The sequence below is a fragment of the Podarcis cretensis genome (assembly GCF_951804945.1).
Source record: "Podarcis cretensis genome assembly, chromosome: 15".
Lineage (NCBI taxonomy): Eukaryota > Metazoa > Chordata > Lepidosauria > Squamata > Lacertidae > Podarcis > Podarcis cretensis.
The window spans coordinates 28,044,155-28,063,517 of record NC_137185.1 but is presented as its reverse complement, the minus strand read 5'-3'; the positions used below and the strand labels follow the sequence as shown (position 1 = coordinate 28,063,517).

At 45.5% G+C, this 19,363-nt stretch overlaps 1 protein-coding gene across 2 annotated transcripts in view; it reads left to right on the top strand.

The window, feature by feature from the left end:
- CADM1 (cell adhesion molecule 1) overlaps positions 1 to 19,363 on the top strand; it is a 528,696-nt gene that overhangs the window by 292,808 nt on the left and 216,525 nt on the right. The window lies entirely within an intron of this gene.

The window sequence follows — 19,363 nt, the reverse complement described above, 5'->3', positions numbered from 1 at the left end:
GTTTTTCCACTATTGTTGTTGGCATCTCCCGGTACATTGGCGGGTGGCCCTAAGGTGGTGTGTGGGCTCTAATTGGTGCCATCGTTCACCATCCTGCACAAGCAAGGAAAGGGAAACCTTGCTCAATAGAAGAGGCTGTTTTCCTTGGAGAAATATTGTGCTTATGCTTTCTTCTGGAACACTAAAAACACAGCACCGTTGCTCTTCTCAACACCTTTTATTTTATTTTTTAAAATTCTTGCTCTTCAGGCTGAAGAGGAGAGGAGCTGGCCATGGACTTGCCTAGCTCTCAGGAATTGGTCCTCTGCTCTTCCAACCTTGACTGAGACACAGCTGATGCTTTTTGGGTCTCTCTTTCCTTCTTGATTCCAGCCTCCCAGCCACTTCTGGAAAAGACAACAGGAAGAGGTTGCTAGCAGCCTGCTGAGCAGTGCTTATTTTACCCAGGGTGGCCTGACAAGCCTGCTTTTTGACCCAAATTTCTACTACCCCCTTTTCCTCAGCAAGCCATTATCCTGAGCCTTACTGTTGTGGCTGTGTGTGTGTGTGTGTGTGTGTTGGGTTATATCCTGTCTTGCTTTTGACCCGCATCTGATTACACCCTAGAACAGATTTTACTCCATCTTACCTTTCCAACCCACATTTAAAAATGTTGCTTATGTTCTGGCTAACCCTACTGCTGCAGCAGTAATAGCTTCATTTGACAATGGGGAGAGGCACAGAAACAGACTTCCAGGGTCCCTCCAACCCTGCTAATGGCCAGTTCAATGAAATAGTCACATGGTTTCCAATTGGTGGTTTGCAGACTCTAGGGGGTCTGTGGCACCATTCATATAACAAAAACTAACCCAGAGATATCAACATTTTCAAAAGTAAGAGGTCCATATCTTGGCTTTTGGAAAACAAGGTTTACGGTGTTTAGCTAACTGGGAACCACTGGTATAGTCTATTGTAACCCATTGCCTCCAAGGTTTGAGGGAGGCGCTTTTAAGGATGATAAACTTCCGTAGCTCAGCAGTAGAGTATCTGGTTTGCATGCAGTGGGTCTGAGGTTCAATGACTGGGATCTTCAAGTAGGACTGGGAAAAACTCCTACATGAAACCCTGGAGAGCCAGTGCCATTCAGAATAGGCAGTACCAAGGAAGATGAACCAATGGTCTGACTCTGTATAAAACAGCTTCCTATATTTGGAGTGGAACCCCAGAGAGAGAATGCTAAATAATTTTCTTGGCGATCAGACAGCAATGTATTTCCACTGGCAATTAAAAACACTTTTGTTCACCCAGGCATTCGTGAATTGCTCTTGCTAGCTTGTTTGCTCCATTTATCGTGTGATTTTAGTCTTTAGATTTTTATTTGTTTGGATGAAAGTTGTGGTATGATTCTGTGGTGTTGTCTGGATTTTGCTGTACGCTGCTTTTGATCTAGAAATTGCCAGTGAAAGAAAAAAGACAGGGAATGTTTGCATAGATTGAGGTAGCCCTTTGTCTCTGGTTTGTGTCCAAACCGATAACCCTAGAATCATAGAATTATAGAGTTGGAAAGACCCCCAAAGCAATGCAGAATCCTCTGCAATCCAGGAATCACAGCTGAAAAATCCCTGGCAGATGGCCATCCAAACCTCTGTTTAAAAACTTCCAGTGAAGGGGAGGCCACCATCTTCTGTGGTATACCCCGCTCCATTGTTGTCAGAGAGTTCTTCCTAATGTTAAGTTGGAATCTCCTTCCTTGTAATTTGTATCCATTGGTTTGGGTCCTACCCTCTGGAGCAGCAGAAAGGCTTGCTCCATCTTCCATGTGACATCCCTTTAGATATTTGAAGGTGGCTATAATATCACCATATGGATGTGGGTGGCGCTGTGGTCTAAACCACTGAGCCTCTTGGGCTTGCCAATCAGAAGGTCGGCAGTTCGAATCCCTGCGACGGGGTGAGCTCCTGTTGCTCTGTCCTAGCTCCTGCCCACCTAGCAGTTCAAAAGCACGTCAAAGTGCAAGTAGATAAAATTTTTACACATCACTTGGGAAGTGTACTGGAAGAAGCAAAGATCACCAGTGCTGAAGCAATGATTCTTCAGCATCAACTTTGCTGGACTGGTCATGTTGTGTGGATGCCTGATGATCGTCTTCCAAAGCAACTACTCTATTCCGAACTTAAAAATGGAAAGCATAATGCTGGGGGTCAACATAAGAGGTTTAAAAACTGTCTCAAGGCAAATCTAAAAAAATGTATAAACACTGACAACTTGGAAACACTGGCCTGTGAGCGCTCCAGTTGAAGAACAGCAGTTACCAAAGGTGTCATGGGCTTTGAAGACACTTGAACTCAGGACGCAAGGGAGAAACGTGCTAAGAGGAAGGCACACTTGGCAAAACCACACCGTGATCAACTCCTGCCCGGAAACCAATGTCCCCTCTGTGGAAGGACATGTGGATCCAGAATTGGCCTCCATAATCACTTACAGACTCATTGTTAAAACTGTGTTTATGGAAGACAGTCTTACTCGGCTACGAGGGATCGCCAAAGAAGAAGATAAAGCAGCTTAGTCATGCTGGCCACATGACCCAGAAAAACTGTGCGGACTAAACACCGGCTCCCTTGGCCTGTAAAGCAAGATAAGCGCCGCAACCCCAGAGTTGCCTGCGACTGGACTTAACTGTCAGGGGTCCTTTACCTTTACCTTTTTATCATATCTCCTCTCAGTCTTCTCCAGGCTATGTGCAAAGTGTGTATAGGCTCCCTGGTTACTACTCCATAGAACCTGAAGGTGAGCCTCTCATTTCCGTGCGTTTTGGCTAAGCAGAATTTAGGATGTTTCAAAAGAACGCCCCCAGTTTCCATACAATAGCAGCTGAACAATGAAAGTAAGCCAGAGGTCAAGAATGTCAGTCAGTCTGAGGAGCCGTGATGATTTCCCTGAGAAGAGCTGTATTATGTTTCCATCTCTCTGAAAGCAACCAGAGGTGAGTGGTGGGTTGCTCATCCTTTTCGCTACCTGTTGGCTCCACAATCTGTTTGTCAATGAGCAGAACAGCATGTTTTGGTATTGACCAAGAAGGAGAAAAACAATGGAACATGGGAGTCTGTTGCATAGTGCATCCTTGCCTGCTCTTGGGCAGCTCCCGAGAGGATATCTAGCCGTCATTATTCCCACATGGACTGCAAATTCCTGTTGGTATTCTCAATTTTTACTGCATTTATATACCACTTTCCAGATAATTCGCCAACCCAAACCGGTTTGCAACAAGAATTAATATGTTGAATATACTGCAAAACATGGTGCCCAGTTACCATCACAGTTGGGATTAATTCCTGGCCAGAGTTGAGCGCGTGCAAGAAAAACATTTGTTGATCAAGCTTTGGGCCCTCCCTGTGGGAAGCGCCCTCCCTGTGGAACGCCCTCCCATCACATTTCCAGGAGATGAAGAACTACACAGCTTTTAGAAGACATCTGAAGGCAGCCCTGTATCAGGAAACCTAGCCAGATGGGCATGATATAAATAATAAAAAATACTATTATACTATTATTATTATTATTGTAATTATATATAATTATAAATATATAAATATATATAATTATATATATATAGAGAGAGTATATATATATAGAGAGAGAGTGTGTGTGTATATATATATATATATATATATATATATATATATATATATATATATATAGTATATATAGAGAGAGAGAGAGAGAGTAGTATTAAAATTGGTCAACCCCCATTTAGAATATATGTATCTGTTTTAGTAGCCTAAATCCACGTCACCTAAAGGTTCCTTGGCCAAGCTGAAGACTGGAAACAGGTGTGGGGAGATGAAATGACTGAAGTCCTAGCAAACGGAAGACCCCACAACTCATTTCAGTCAAAAAGTGGTCTGCATCAAATGGTGTCATGGTGTGGAAGCTTTTGAGGTTCCCACAACGATTCTAATCATGGACCAGAATTACTTTGGTGGCCTGTGGTTTTACAGTGGCTTAGCTATAAAAAGAGAATTCGCCCAGTTTCTGAACCTAATCCTTAAAGCCATGTCGAATCGGTGCTGGGGAAAACAAGAACCTTAACCGTGGGGGGCGGGAAGGGAATCAAAGCTTGCTGCTCCTTTCTAGAACTCGCCTGCCTCCTCCTTAACATGCACGGCGCCTCGTTGCCTCATATTCCCAACCTGATAGCCTTAAATCTTCCTTAAGTGATATCTTCTCAGGTTAATTAATCTCCAGGCTTAAACTTGCTGTGAGCAGCAGGCAGTCTGTCCTGAAGTCAGCAATGTTACGATTGCATCTCCTAATACTGTTTATCCTGCATTAGTGTTTACTTAAGGAGAAAATTGATCTGTAATTGATATTTCAATCTTCCAGAGCTGATGTTGGGAGAGACTTAAAAGCAGCCTTTTAGCAGCAGACAAAATATTCAAATCTAGGAATTTGGCAGGGAATCGTTGCATGTGTCTCCTTCATCCACCTCACTTGCCCATCAAGGAATCACTAATGGTCTGGGGGCCTGGGGGTGCACGCACACTTTTACACGGCTTCAAAAAGGGATGCAACAAACTCAGAGAGGGAGAGAGGTTTGTCAGTGGCTGCTGGTCATGACGATGATGTCAGTTCTCCATGTTCAGGGACTGGGATTCCACTAGCATGCTGGTTGCTTAGGAGAAGGCTGCTGTGCTCACTCTCTGTTTGGAGGCCCCTACTCTGACTCCTCTGGGAAACTAGGTGGATCCCCTTTGGTCTGATCCAGCACTGTGTGCTTTCCTCGCTTGCCACTGCCAATGCCTCTTTTCTCATTTTGAGCCTGCAACGGAGCAAAGCGGAATCCTAATTCAGAATTGCTTGCTTGGTTCAGCAAGTGCTTCTCTGCCCAGGAAGCTTTTCCACACTCACAAACTCTCCCATTTAGTCGGATGTGATCCCCCCCCCCCTTCAAACCTATTTCTTCAGAGCCTGCCTCTCTGGAAATCAAGCTCTGGGGAAGCTTGAGGAAAAGGAAGGCAAAAGCCGTTTTGTGCCTACAGAGATAAATGTTGGGAAAGGGCTGCCGCGCTTCTGAGATAGCCATTTAGAAATGGAATCAACAAGAACAACAAATGTTGGCAAAAACAGATGGGGGAAGAGACTGTGGATTGCCAGACTTCACAGGGCACCAGAACACACTGGACTGCTGGGGCCCATGAGCACGAAAGTTCACGAGAGCCAGTGTGGTGTAGTGGTTAAGAGCGATAGACTCGTAATCTGGGGAACTGGGTTCGTGTCTCCGCTCCTCCACATGCAGCTGCTGGGTGACCTTGGGCCAGTCACACTTCTTTGAAGTCTCTCAGCCTCACTCACCTCACAGAGTGTTTGTTGTGGGGGAAGAAGGGAAAGGAGAATGTTAGCCGCTTTGAGACTCCTTCAGGTAGTGATAAAGCGGGATATCAAATCCAAACTACTACTACTACTACTACTACTCTTCTTCTTCTTCTTCTTCTTCTTCTTCTTCTTCTTCTTCTTCTTCTTCTTCTTCACTTCAAGGCTGGGACAAGGAAACGGCAGTGGAGGGATGCACTTGCAATCTTAGTGTTAGGCAGCAAGGAGCAGACAGCTGGAGCCTGTAAGCGCAGGTGGCAAGTCCTGATCTGTTAAATCAGGGCAGGGCAAAAGGAGGCCTGGCTCATTCATTCTTGCACCACACCTGTACAATAATGAGGCTTCATCCGGTCTGCTAATCACATCGGCTGAAGTTGCCTGTCCCTTTTCTCTTGTGCTTCTCACCACACGCAGCTCCAGGCAGCTTGCTAGGCTGAGTTCCATTCTTGGCCCATGAGATTCCAAATGCAAGCCTTTTGCGTCTCTCAACACCTCAGCCCAGTTGATGCAGAAGTGCCCACGGAGCGATCATGCGCCTCTGTGCTTCCCTCTTTTGTATGATCTCATGTCTTAATTGGCATTCTAGGATGATAGCTTGGCATTCCACAATTTAGACACGAGGTGTTGTTGCATCGTGTAATCCTGCAATATAAAAGGTGGATTCAAATATCAGGGGACGGACAGCGGAACGGCGCAGAGCTGTTTCTGGGATAAAACAGACAAGAACTCCCAAATCCTCGTATAATGCACCAAATATGCAACAGTAAAGCAGGTTGAGAAAATTAGCTGGATCAGAATTGCCTCTCATCTGGAAGTTTTTCAGAGCTTGGCACAGCAGCCACATGGAGAAGTGTCAACTCCCTAAAACCACAAGAGCCAAGTGTATTATGATGATGCTATTCAAAGGGGGCCTGTGTTCTTTGGCAAAGCTACATGGTGCTTCTGCTCTGAGCCCAGATTCTTAGAAATACCTGAAGCTTATGTGGCTGCCAGACCTGAACTGAAAAAAACCTCTCTGTAATCTAATATGTCTGCAATATATCTTCTTTGGATGACCTCCACCAGGGCTGTATAATTCCATTAAAGCATCCCTACAGATTGCAAAATCAGGAACAACAAAATAAAAATTACTCCCTATAATGTCTCAGACTCTTGGATTTAGAAAGGTACTGCCCAAGAAGATTAAATCAGTGGTTTTCTGCTTGTTGGGAACCCTGGCAATCCTTGGTAACATGTTGACGGTTAACTAAAGGGCTGTCCCGCTGGTGACCTTCGCCTGCAATGTATGGCCACAGGTGGGACTACTTGGATGTCTCCCATAATGTGCAGTCAGTTTGTGTGGCTCTGTCCTGTACTCCATGTAAGCTGCACCCATGCTAATCTCCTGGTTCTTCTACAAAAGGGACCAGTAGACCAAGAGTAATATGGAAAGGTTCTTCAAATACAGAGCATTAGAAAGCCACTGGACCAAATGACAACGATAGCATGGGTGTGTATTTTTCTCAAGAGTCCCTGTGAAAAACAGCTTTGGCCAAAGAGGTGTGGTTTTAAAACTCTTTCAGGGTGCTCAGTTTTTGCCCCATCCAAGGACAAAGTAAGGTAAAGGTAAAGGACTCCTGGACGGTTAAGTCCACTCAAAGACAACTATGAGGTGTGGTGCTCATCTCACTTTTAAGGCTGAGGGAGCGGTGTTTGTCCACAAACAGCTTTCCGAGTCATGTGGCCAGCATGACTAAACTGCTTCTGGTGCAACGGGACACTGTGATGGAAGCCAGAGTGCACAGAAACACCATGTACCTTCCCGCCACAGCAGTACCTATTTATCTACTTGCACTGGCATGCTTTCAAACTGCTAGGTTGGCAGGAACTGGGACCAAGCAACGGGAGCTCACCCCGTCGCAGGGATTCGAACCACTGACCTTCTGATCGACATGCCCAAGAGGCTCAGTGGTTTAGACCACAGCATCACCTGTGTTCCCTAAGGACAAAGTGCAGCCATAAAAGGTGATGTCTTCGCTGAACTGAGCCACCCAAGGGACTCCACAGCATCAGTACATCATCTAAGAAGTCTTCTGTAGGGCGGGTTCCAGGTTTGAGGGGCTTTGGGCAAAGTGGTGGGTGGTCTCCAATGTCAGTGGGGTCCCTGGTGAGCTCACCTGGGAGCAGCACTCCAATCAGTGCTGGGCAGCAAGCTGCTGTTTGGCTTCCCTACCATGCTCCAGAAGGTCATGGGAGTAGTGGACCCTGCCACAGTCATAAGGCCCTGGCAACTCCCTGAGGATGCCACCTGCTGATGTCAGACTTGGCTTCCTAGTAAGCTTTTCAACAGGACATGTTGTTGCCCTCTGGAGCAACTCTGGTTTCTGAGGCATCCCGTGACATTTTGTACAGGGCCTGTCTCTGTGTGTGCATGCATGTGTGTCCGTGTGTGCGCACAAAAGAGTGCACATCTGTTCACAACTCACATCTGTTTTAAGGCAAAATGTGCCAGGTCTGTATCGGATGCAATGCAGGTCAAATCAGAATGGAAAATGCATCATAGATAATAGAAAATAGAATTGTAGAGTTGGAAGTGACCACCAGGGTCATCTACTCCAACCCCCTGCAATGCAGGATTTTTTTGCCCAGTGTGGGGCTCAAACCCACCACCCTGAGATTAAGAGTTTCATGCTCTACCAACTGAGCCATGGGTGTAACTGCAGTGTTGGCACAATGAGGAGTATCTGTCATAAGAGCAAAGTTGGCTGGGAGCAGTTGCATGCAGTGCCATTCCTGCCATGTAAAGTATTGTTTTTAAAATACATATTTCTGTTACGAAAAAGGAGCAATGCAGCAGCGAGCTGCAGCTGGCTGGAAAGCCAAACAGGATGTTGATGTTTGTGACTGTACCGTGGGAGCAAAGAGACAGTCTATTCACTGTACTGAGCACCGGATGTTAGCTTAGTGTGTCATCTGACCTGTACTGGAAGTACAGGGGTGGAGTTTTTTCTCTCTGCTGTTGGTGTTTGAAGAGTGCAGACATGTTTCTCTGTACTGCTGCATAGACAGAAATAAAGGCATGTAAATACATTTCTGTCTGTCTCTCTCTCCTTCCTGGGGAAGGCAAGGAAGGAGGGAAGAGTGGTGTGTTCTTCTCACGTTTGAGGAGAATCGCCGATAGAGATCTCGCCTGCATCCTGCCGGGAGTCGCAGGCAGGGAGGTCAACAAGGAATCCAAGCCGGGTGCCTGGAGAGTGGCACATTCCTCTGACAAGGCTAAAGATTCCAACAATTTCTTCTCATTATGGCTGATGAACAAACTGCAGTTCGGCCTTCCACAACTTCCTCTAAATGCTTTGGACTCCAGCTCCCATCAGCCCCTGCATCAAACAGCCATGTTGGCCGGGACTGGTGGGAATTGTGACCCAGAACATGTGGAGGGAAGCGGGTTGACGAAGGCTGCTGTAGCCTGTGAAGACACAAATCCGCCCTGAGGGACTTCTGCCCATCTATCTTGGCCAGTGCTGTGCACGTCCTTTATTCTGATCAAGCAAGCAACAGTTTGAAACTGGCCTGGCTCCATCCACCGCAGTCTAGCAATGAACACTTTTTGAGTTTGCGGCTCGCTCTTTTGTATCCTCCTTTGTGTCTTGCACAATGCTTCCAGGGTTTGTGTGCTTTACCGCGGAGGCTGCTGCTCTTGTGTTTTCCACTCCTGAAACACACACACACAACCCCTCAAGGTGTGCTTGCTTGCCCTACAAGGCTCTGGATCAATCTGCCGGAACTGGGAGCTATGATTAGCACGGCAGCCTTTCTTCCACACAATTGTCCTGCTGCTTTTAAGCCGCAGATATTTTCATAATTTGGAGCTCAAAGAGGCCGGCGAATTCAATGCCTTACCAAAATAAAAATAAAGAACGAGCGGGAGGGCCGTCTAATAGGGGATGCAAACACATAACAACCTTCTGCTCTTAAAAGCCACTGTTTGCTTCCATAGCTTCACTGCTCAAAGTTGGATTTGGAGTGTTAACTGCCCCATTAAGAATCCGGTACTTAGCAGGAAGCAGTCTGCCAAGCCTGGCTTTTGTGGGGGGAAATAGGAAGCATGATAGAGGATTTAGGATCTATTTATGGACTTGTGTTGTTCGTCCCACCCACCATAGGGCTCTTTTGCCAACAATTCTGGCTAAGGACGGCTTGCGCAGTATGTGTGTTCTTGGGCTGGCTCACCTTTCTGGAACTGTGGAGCCCCGGTCCCTGCCAGCATATCAGGGCTTGCTTCCCAAGTGCACAGATACTCCCTTTACTCCTGGCGGTTGCATCCTGCATGCGCCATCTGTTTTGTGTTGTTTGGAGGGGAAAACAAATGTCCTTGCAACAATGATGATGATTGCATGGGCCCTTTTTGGCTCAAAGGACGCTGCACAAAAGCCTTTGATGAAACATCCACCAGAATCATTGCTGAAATAACCAGCACTGTTCAGAATTACTTGCTCGCGGGGTTGCACATCCAACAATATGAAGCCCAACTACTGGATAGCGGCATTGGAGCCATGTCATTAAGAAGATGTGCGCTAGCTGGGGTGTGCGCACATGCTGTGCTGTGCTTTGCAATGTGAGATGATCCGCACACATGTTCACAACATCTTTATTTGTGCATGATAACATTTTGGGGAAATACATTCATAGCATCATAGAATTGTAGAGTTGGAAGAGGTCCCAAGAGTCACCTTGTTCAAGGTAGGAATCACAACCAAAGAATTCTGGACAGGTGGCCAGCGAACCTATCTTTAAAAACCTCCGATGAAGGAGATGCCACCGCTTTCTGAGGTGGCTCATCCCACTGTCTAACAACTCTTGCCTTCAGAAAGTTCTTCCTAATGTTTATTCAGAATCTTGTTTCTTCTCATATGAGTACATTGGTTTGGGTCCTACCCTCTGGAGCAGCAGAAGACAAGCTTGCTCCATCTTCCATGTGACATCCCTTCGGATAGTTGAAGATGGCTACCACATCACCTCTTGGTCTTCTTTTCTCCAGGCTAAATACAGTGGTACCTCGGGTTACAGACGCTTCAGGTTACAGACTCCGCTAACCCAGAAATAGTACCTAGGGTTAAGAACTTTGCTTCAGGATGAGATCAGAAATCGTGCGGCGGCAGCGGTGCAGCAGTGGGAGGCCCCATTAGCTAAAGTGGTGCTTCAGGTTAAGAACAGTTTCAGGTTACCTCCAGAACAAATTAAGTTCTTAACCCAAAGTACCACTGTATACCCAACTCCCTCAACAGTTCCTCATAAGAGCAGAGTAAAAAGGTAAAGGGAACCCTTACCATTAGGTCTAGTCATGACCGACTGGGGTTGTGGCACTCATCTCGCTTTATTGGCCGGCGTACAGCTTCCGGGTCATGTGGCCAGCATGACTAAGCTGCTTCTAGCGAACCAGAACAGCACACAGAAACGCCATTTACCTTCCCACCGGAGCGGTACCTATTTATCTACTTGTACTTTGATGTGCTTTTGAACTGCTAGGTTGGCAGGAGCAGGGACTGAGCAACGGGAGCTCACCCCATCGCGGGGATTCGAACCACCAACCTTCTGATCGGCAAGTCCTAGGCTCTGTGGTTTAACCCACAGCACCACACATGCCTCTCAAGAGCAGAGTATTGAAGTGCTTTTCTGATGTCATTATTACTGAGCAATGGGGCTTCAGTTAACTAGTAGCTTTAAAAGGTAAAGGGACCTCTGACCATTAGGTCCAGTCGTGGCCGACTCTGGGGTTGTGGCGCTCATCTCACTTTATTGGCCAAGGGAGCCGGCGTACAGCCTCCAGGTCATGTGGCCGACGTGCAGCCTCCGGGTCATGACTAAGCCACTTCTGACGAACCAGAGCAGCGCACGAAAATGCTGTTTACCTTCCCGCTGGAGTGGTATCTATTTATCTACTTGCCCTTTGACATGCTTTCGAACTGCTAGGTTGGCAGGAGCAGGGACTGAGCAATGGGAGCTCACCCCGTTGTGGAGATTCAAACCGCTGACCTTCTGATCAGCAAGTCCTAGGGAGAGGTTGAAGATTGCCAGATAGGGCTGTTAAGTTCCAGATGCTGATGGGCTCCCAGCTTCCTTCGTTCCTGACCGCTGGCCATTCTGGCTGGGGCTGATGAGAGCTGGAGTCAAACAACATCTGGAGAACCACGGATTAGCCAGCATTGACCTAAAGGAACAAATCCACCTTTGGAAAGCTTGCATCTTTATCGTACAGATTGTGCAAAATGGTGTGTTTTATTATGCAAATTTGGCTGCCCAAAAAGAACATGTTACAAAGCATTGCTATACTGGCTTTGGGAGTGGGGAAGGGGCATGAAAGCATCTGATAACGAAAATGCAGATATGACCCTGAAAGAGAAATGCCCAGCAATAGCCTTCACTAGTTGACCTCTGAGCACTTTTCTGATTATCTCCCGGTCTACCATATGGCAAGACACCGCTAGGTCTCATTAACTGGAAGCATATGATCTTTGATTTAAAATACATTGTTTGCAGTAAGTTGAGCACTTCTAAAAGAATAAGTAATTTGCTCCTAATTGTGCAATTATTTTATTATGCTAGTAATGGAATCCATGGAATCTTAACCGCGTCTGGTGAGGAATTACTTTAATTTACTAAATGATTTTGCCTCGCATAATTACTGCCTTGACTTTTCTGCAAACTTGATATTGCTAAAAGTCAAGGCTTCCATCTCTGGTGCCATGTGAAGTAATTGTGCAATTAGTGATAAATGTTGCTTTGACTTGTGGCATGTTAAAAAGAAAAAAGAAGGGGCCGTAATTTTTAATGCGCATGTCAAATGTGTCAGTGAAAGGAATCAGGAACAAACGCCACCTCTGATGCACTGATCTGAGACAACTCATCAGTTATCAAGAGGAGAGCCTGACGGTGGATTAATAGCTTTCTCAGATGCTCCAGTCACAATTCCCAACTATTGGTTTGAGCTGCTCCTCGGGAGAAATCATAACCCTCATACCATATTGAACTGACTCTGATCTGGGATTTTCCTCACTTCTCTGCTGCGCCTTCTAGCTTTCTGGTAGGATTAGATCCAGCAGGAAAATAGGCTGGACCCTGTGTAGAACCCAAATGAGCAAATGTCCCCAAAGGCCTGTAATCGCCATCTTGGTAGTCAATATAACTCAAGGACTAATTGGTGTGAGCTGTAAAATGAGATCATTTATGCTTATCTACTTGGTTTGAAGCATTCATTTGGGTTCAGCTAGTTGGCAGAGGGGAGACATCTCAAGCTGCCTGATTGTCACAAACCCTCCAAGTGTCCCTATTTTCCAGGGACTGTCCCAGATTTACAGAAGCTGTTTCTGATTTGATCCTGGAATGTCCCACTTTTCCTTAGGATGTTGGAGGGGGTGGAGTTATGCAATCCCTGAGCCAAGGAGATAAGTGACTATGCAACCTTTAGAAGACATCTAAAGGCAGTCCTGAATAGGGAATTGATTTTTTTTAATGTTTAATGTTTTATTATGTTTTTTATGTATGTTGGAAGCTGCCTACAGTAGCTGGGGCAACCCAGTCAGATGGGAGGGGCATAATTATTATCATTATTATTATCAGTAGTAGTAAAAGGTAAAGGTAAAGGACCCCTGGACGGTTTAGTCCAGTCAAAGGGACTATGGGGTGCAGCGCTCATCTCATCTGGGACATCAGTCATTCCTTTGCCCCAGACTGTATTTTTAACTGTGAGTCAGAACAGACCCTGAAAGCTGTTTTGCTGTGTTGGCAGCTAGTATTCCTTCTCAGTCTAGCCTAGCATTAATGTCTCTTACAGTGACTGCCTGCCTCTTTCCTTTAGGTCCCTCAATAAGTATAAAGAAAGCCTCCCTTTAGAGTTTGTGTCTTCAAAACCCAACCGCTAACTGGATTCAATTATACTTGAAATTATAGGCTGCCTTTCCACAAAACAAATTGCCTTCATGATAGCTCACAATATACAAGGTAAATGATTACAGCAACACTGGACTAGTCTAGAGCATTTCTCTGCCTGACTCTGAGGACCCCATCGCCCTCACCGTTCCACAAAGAGAAGTCGACCCGGGTAGCAGTTACCTCCTGTTCCAAAACTGGTGATAGGACAGCATCCCCCAGAGCAGCTCTGTCCTCCAACACTTTATCAGTGCATCTGCTGCTTAGGGTGGGTTTTCCACTCCGCCTAGTGGTAGGGCCGGCCTATATATAAGAATAATCACCAACAAGCATTTACATAACAATGAATTTCTAACATAATGTCAGCTTTTCAATAATCTCAGCATTTTAATAATCTCTCAATAACAATGATTAAAAACAGTTCAGAAAGAAATCAAACTAAAATCTCTGCATAGATAATAAAATCTATTCATACAAAGGCTCCACCAACCCATCGCTCCACTTACATTAGGAAATGTTTTCAAGCAGTTGATCAGCTGCAAAGTATGGAAACGCTTGCTTGCTTTCCCTGTGTACAGAAGCAATCTGTTAAAATACATGTAAACTAACTAAAACGGGTTGTCCCCTGAGACACTTGTTTCTCCCCTTCCCCCTTGATGCTGCAAATTTCAGTAAGATTTGTTTAGCTACCATATGACATGCCAGGGAGAGAATGTATGCATTTCTGAGAACCAACTGCACAGAGAGCACCCAGGAGAATATTTGGGTGCTGGGTGCTCTCTGTGCAGTTGGTTCTCAGAAATGCATCATCCATTCTCTCCTTGGCATGTCCCTAGCACTTAACATTACTTTGTTTGGGATGTGAAATCGGGCTTTTGCTAATGAAACATTATGGCAGGGCGTTGAGGAAGTTGGATCCCAAAGGGGCTGGGATTGGCAATGGTACGGTGGATTTGCAATCTTTTTTGGCATGTAAGATACACTTTGTCCCAAGACTGCTCCATAATGCTATCTTCTCTGCCCCACAACCATTCTCAAGGGTGGCACGTAGGGGTGGGGATGGGGGAATTTCCCCCGTCTTGACATTCAGCTCACCACATTTCTGCATCTGTCTGAATGATTTTTTAAAATAAAATCCCCACCAAAATACACCATCGCTTCAGTGCACGTTTCTCTTAATGAGCACGTATTTGCAAACTATTTCCCTAATCTCCCACACACCCCGTATAATGCATTTTTTGGTATGGTTTCATTGCTGTGTGAATTTTAATGCATGGAGAACTGTGTCACAACATTCAGAGAAGTGCAAGTTTCAAACGATGGCTGCGTTGGTTTGTGCATTTTTTTTGGAAAGCACAAGTTAGGTAGATCCACATTAAAATGTGAAGCGAAATGAATTCCTCTCTCTCCCTACTTAATGCCCCAAATCAGGCATGAATCCTGCTGGTGTCCCTGATGTCTCCCTGATCTGCTCTGCTCCTTCCTCTTCAATAAGTATGTTGCCAGTCTCTTTCATTTGCACTGCTGCTTGTGAAAGAGCCTTGCTCTTCCAGTTTGTCTGCCGTACCTCCAGTTGTCCTAAAAACTGGAAGATGGTTGTGTTTGCTTTCCTTTTCTCCCTCCCCCTGACCTTTTCAGCTCCGGATCCCCCCACTGTTGCACAGGAAAGATGCATCTCTGCAGCAGGAAAGTAGAGGTGTCCCATCACCGTTGGAGCAGATGGTGGCGAATGGATCCAGCATGCAATATTTATGGAACGGCAGCTCCGAGTGAGTTGCGTTTTTAACTTCAGGACTGAGCTAAGCAATTCAATGCAGTGCATCGAACATGATTGTAAGTGTGCCATTTCCAATTTACTAACAGCTGGCAAAAGAATTACTTCTCTTGCACATGTTATCCTCTTCTAATCTGCTTCTAATGAAACTTTCTCTTTCTGGCATCTGAATCTGCAAGTAGTAGCAGAGAAACTATTCCAATCTTTGAAGGATTTATTTAATGTTTTAATATCTGACAAACCTCAGAACTGGCAAGGGTTTGACTCTGCAAAAAGGGGTTAAGGTATGTACACTTACCTGTGCATAAGCCCCACTGAACACACTTTATATGTGGGATTGCACTGCTTGAAAAGGTATTCCGGGTCAAAATAGTCTTGTTTCTATTTTGAATCAAACGAACTTGAAACAGATGTCAGGCGCCCACTTGATTTTCTCTGAAGTGCAACATCTTTTCAAGTCTTTCCCCCCTTTTTTGTTATTTTATGCATTTGACAATTCTATAGCCTGCTTTTAAGCTATTGTTCTCAAAGTGAGTTGCAATTAAGCTTAGGGTTTCTTTTCTCCAACTGCAGTAATGATTTTGGCTGCAATTTTTTCACCTTTCGAAAGGAAGGTGAAGGTACTCCAAAAGGAGGAGGGTATTGAAGACACCTGAGGTGTACTGATGGTGACTTCTTGGCCCAGCACATGTTTCCTTTCAAAATGAAATAGCTTTGAAAAGCATCAAGCTATTATCATGAGAAAGATATATTGTAATACATTATGAAATACTGGTAGTGTTTAACTAAGTTTTAACCAGAGCAGACCTATTGAAATTAATGGACATAACTTGGTCATGTTCATTAATTTAAGTGGGTTTGCTTTGAGTAAAACGTAGCTGGATACCACCTCTGGTCATTATGTGAAATACAATTTACTCATGTGAGCTCCATTTGTGGACCTTAGCAAGGTAGAGGTCCCGTTTCACTTCCAGCTGCCTGGATAATGTAGGAGGGAGGGCAAAAACATGGGTCCTCCAAATGCCTTTGGACTCCAACTTTGGAGCAGCCAGTATGGCTAGTGATCAGGGATGATGAGGGCTGAAGTCCATTTGGAGGGCCACAGGTTTCCCCAACCTTGGTCTAGAAGGAGGTGACCAAAATCAGAGTCAACTGAGGTCCAGCTCTGAGGGTCTCCTGGCAGTTCCCTCGCTGCGAGAAGTGAGGTTACAGGGAACCAGGCAGAGGGCCTTCTTGGTAGTGGTGCCCGCCCTGGAGAACGCCCTCCCACCAGATGTCAAGGAGATAAACAACTATCTGACTTTTAGAAGATATCTGAAGGCAGACCTGTTTAGGGAAGTTTTTGATATTTGATGTTTTATCACATTTTTAATATTCTGTTGGGAGCCACCCAGAGTGGCTCGAGAAACCCAACCAGATGGGTGGGGTACAAATGAATAATTATTATTATTATTATTATTATTATTATTATTATTATTATTGGCATGTTTTACATGGAGATTTCCTCCCAAATGGACCAATCCTACCCCCCCCCCATTCATTTTGAAAGAAATACGAGGACTCCAACTTTATTCTGTTTTTTGTGAAACTGAACTTCAGTCATTCTAGATAGCTCCAGTATCAATGATCACTTGTCCCTATAAACATTAATCCTTGTAAAAGTCCTAAATGTGCGGTGTGGATATTACTGCTTGATAAATGGCAGAGTTATTCCTGGGGTTGAGTCTCTGAGTCTTTATTCCCAGATGGTGGCTGTTCAGCTTCTGTTAAGCGTAATTACCACACCATCAACTTCAGAGATGGACAATTACCCAAGAAGGCCCTGGACTCTTTATGGGTTCATCTCTCTAGCACTCTTTTGAGAGGAGCAGCCTGGGTTGGAGGAAAGCTGAGCAAAGTCCAACAAATCGGCTGCCATATCATGCTGAAGAGATTGCTTTGGGGCTGATCTCTAGATCAATGGCTCAGCCTTCCTAGAAAGCTTAGAGTGGTCTTAAGGTATCCAGCAATTAAGTTGTTTAGGTATTTGTACACTAATATAAGAACCTTGAACCTGGCCTAGTATGCAGCCCAGGCACCCTGGAATTTTTGCCAGCACCAGTTTTCGAAGCTAGGTTTCACCCTTGGGAAATGTGATGTAGAAAGTGTGAGACCATCCTTCCTCCTTCTCAAGCTTGGGCAGAGAACTTCTGTTTTCAACGTGATTGATTTAATCAGTTCATTACATTTATGTCTTGCCGTCCATTCATGATGGAACTCAGGACAATCTTCATGTGTTTTCCAGGTGGGCATGTTGAAGTGAGGGTAGCAAAATCACAGCTAAGAAGCTCAAATCATATAAATGACTGGCACCCCTCTTTGGAAATTAAGCCAATATCCAGCTTTTAACATTCAAAAACTTTACTTGCAGAAACTTATAGTTATAGATGAATTAAAGCATAATATTTACAGTCACATGCTTATCCGAGCATGGGCTTACAGTCTCTTCTTCTAACTTCTAAACAACTGTATTTTCCTCTATTTCCAGAGCTCATCACTTTCAGCCTTCTGTATCTCAATTAGGCCTTGCCTTGCAGCTCCTATGAGAGATTTCCACTTTTACCTTCTCCTGGGGCTTTGCTCCGTTTCTTCCGAGCAGAGAAGAAGCGCTCCGACAGTCTATTCAACTTAGCAGTGTTCACAGTGGATTCTAAAACACAGCCATCTTGCTTCACATAAAAGGTGAAGCCTCTCCTTCACTAGATGCCTCCCATGTGACTAACGTTAGCCAATCACATGAGAACTACTAGAAAAATTGTATTCAGTTACCAACCAATCAAATTCAAGCACATGGTAATGCATACAAGCATTTACAATTTCAGTGAATTAAATTACTACACTTAACAAGGCACTGATCCAGACCCAGCTTCAGCTTCAAGCCATTGGCCAGCCTAGTCCAGCTTCCTGCTCTCACCAACCAGATGCTAGGGGGGGCGACCCACAAGGAGGACTGGAGCACAAGGGCACCTTCGCCTCCCGTGGCTTCCAGCAGCTGCTATTCAGAAGCATTACTGCCTTAAGCCATGGATAGCCATCATGGCTAGTAGCCTTCTCCTCCATTAATTTGTGTGATCCTCTTTTAGAGCCATCCCAGGCCCTCACTACCTCCTGTGGGGGCGAGTTTCACAGTTCTGTTATTCACTGAGTGGAGAATTACCATATTTTTCACTCTATAAGACGCACCAGACCACAAGACGCACCTAGTTTTTGGAGGAGGAAAACAAGAAAAAAAATATTCTGAATCTCAGAAGCCAGAACAGCAAGAGGGATCGCTGGGCAGTGAAAGCAGCAATCCCTCTTGCTGTTCTGGCTTCTGTGATAGCTGCGCAGCCTGCATTCACTCCATAAGACACGCACACATTTCCCCTTACTTTTTAGGAGGGAAAAAGTGAGTCTTATAGAGCAAAAAATACGGTACTCTCTTCTGCCTGTCCTGAATCTTCCAACATTCAGCTTCACCGAATATCCCTGAGTTCTAGTGTTATGAGAGAAAAAGAAAACCTTTCCTCTATCCACTTTTTCCATGCCATGCCTAATTTTATAAGCTTCTATCAAGTTGCTTCTTACTTGCCCTTTCTTTAAGCTGAAGAATTCCCAAGAAATGCAAGGTGCTGGCAGAATGCGCCCAGGTCCCTGAACAACCAGAGGTAGCCAAACCTTTTGCTTTTCATCTCAGAGAGAGTGCAAATACAGCCGTCCACGCAACTGATACCAGTAGCAACGATAAACGTCTCTGTAGCCCCGAGCAGGACTCTGTGAAGGGCTCCCACAAAGGCCTCTGTGCTTTCCAGCTCCATTAATGTAGGGAAATAACAAGTGCCCAGGCCTCAGCTGTTCCCATTTGCCTCGCTGAGCCCCCCACACCAATCTGTCCCTCTAAGCTGGTCTCCCTTTGCTATTATTATGAGATGGCATAGCTGCTGCTGCTGCTGTTCCCCAATTCCTCAGAGCCCTGGCTAATTCTGCCCAAGCTGGCACTGGAGTGGACTGGACTCGGGGAGACTTGAAACAAGCGGAGGGGAAAGCTGAAAGCTGCTGGCATTCAAAGGAATATTTGATCACAAGCTCTCCCTCCACTCCTCTCTGTGCTCTGCACTCCAGAGTCCCCTGGGGGCCGCCACCTTCCCAGATGCAAGGGCCGCCACGCTCCTCTCATCTGTGCTCTGACAACTGCCTTGGCAGGCACCGCTCAAAATGGTGGCCGACAAGAATAGCAATCAGCCCAAGATGGCCACCTAACAACGACTCGCCTCCCCATCGGTTTGCAGCTCCCCTCTTCCCCTCTTCTTTCTGCCT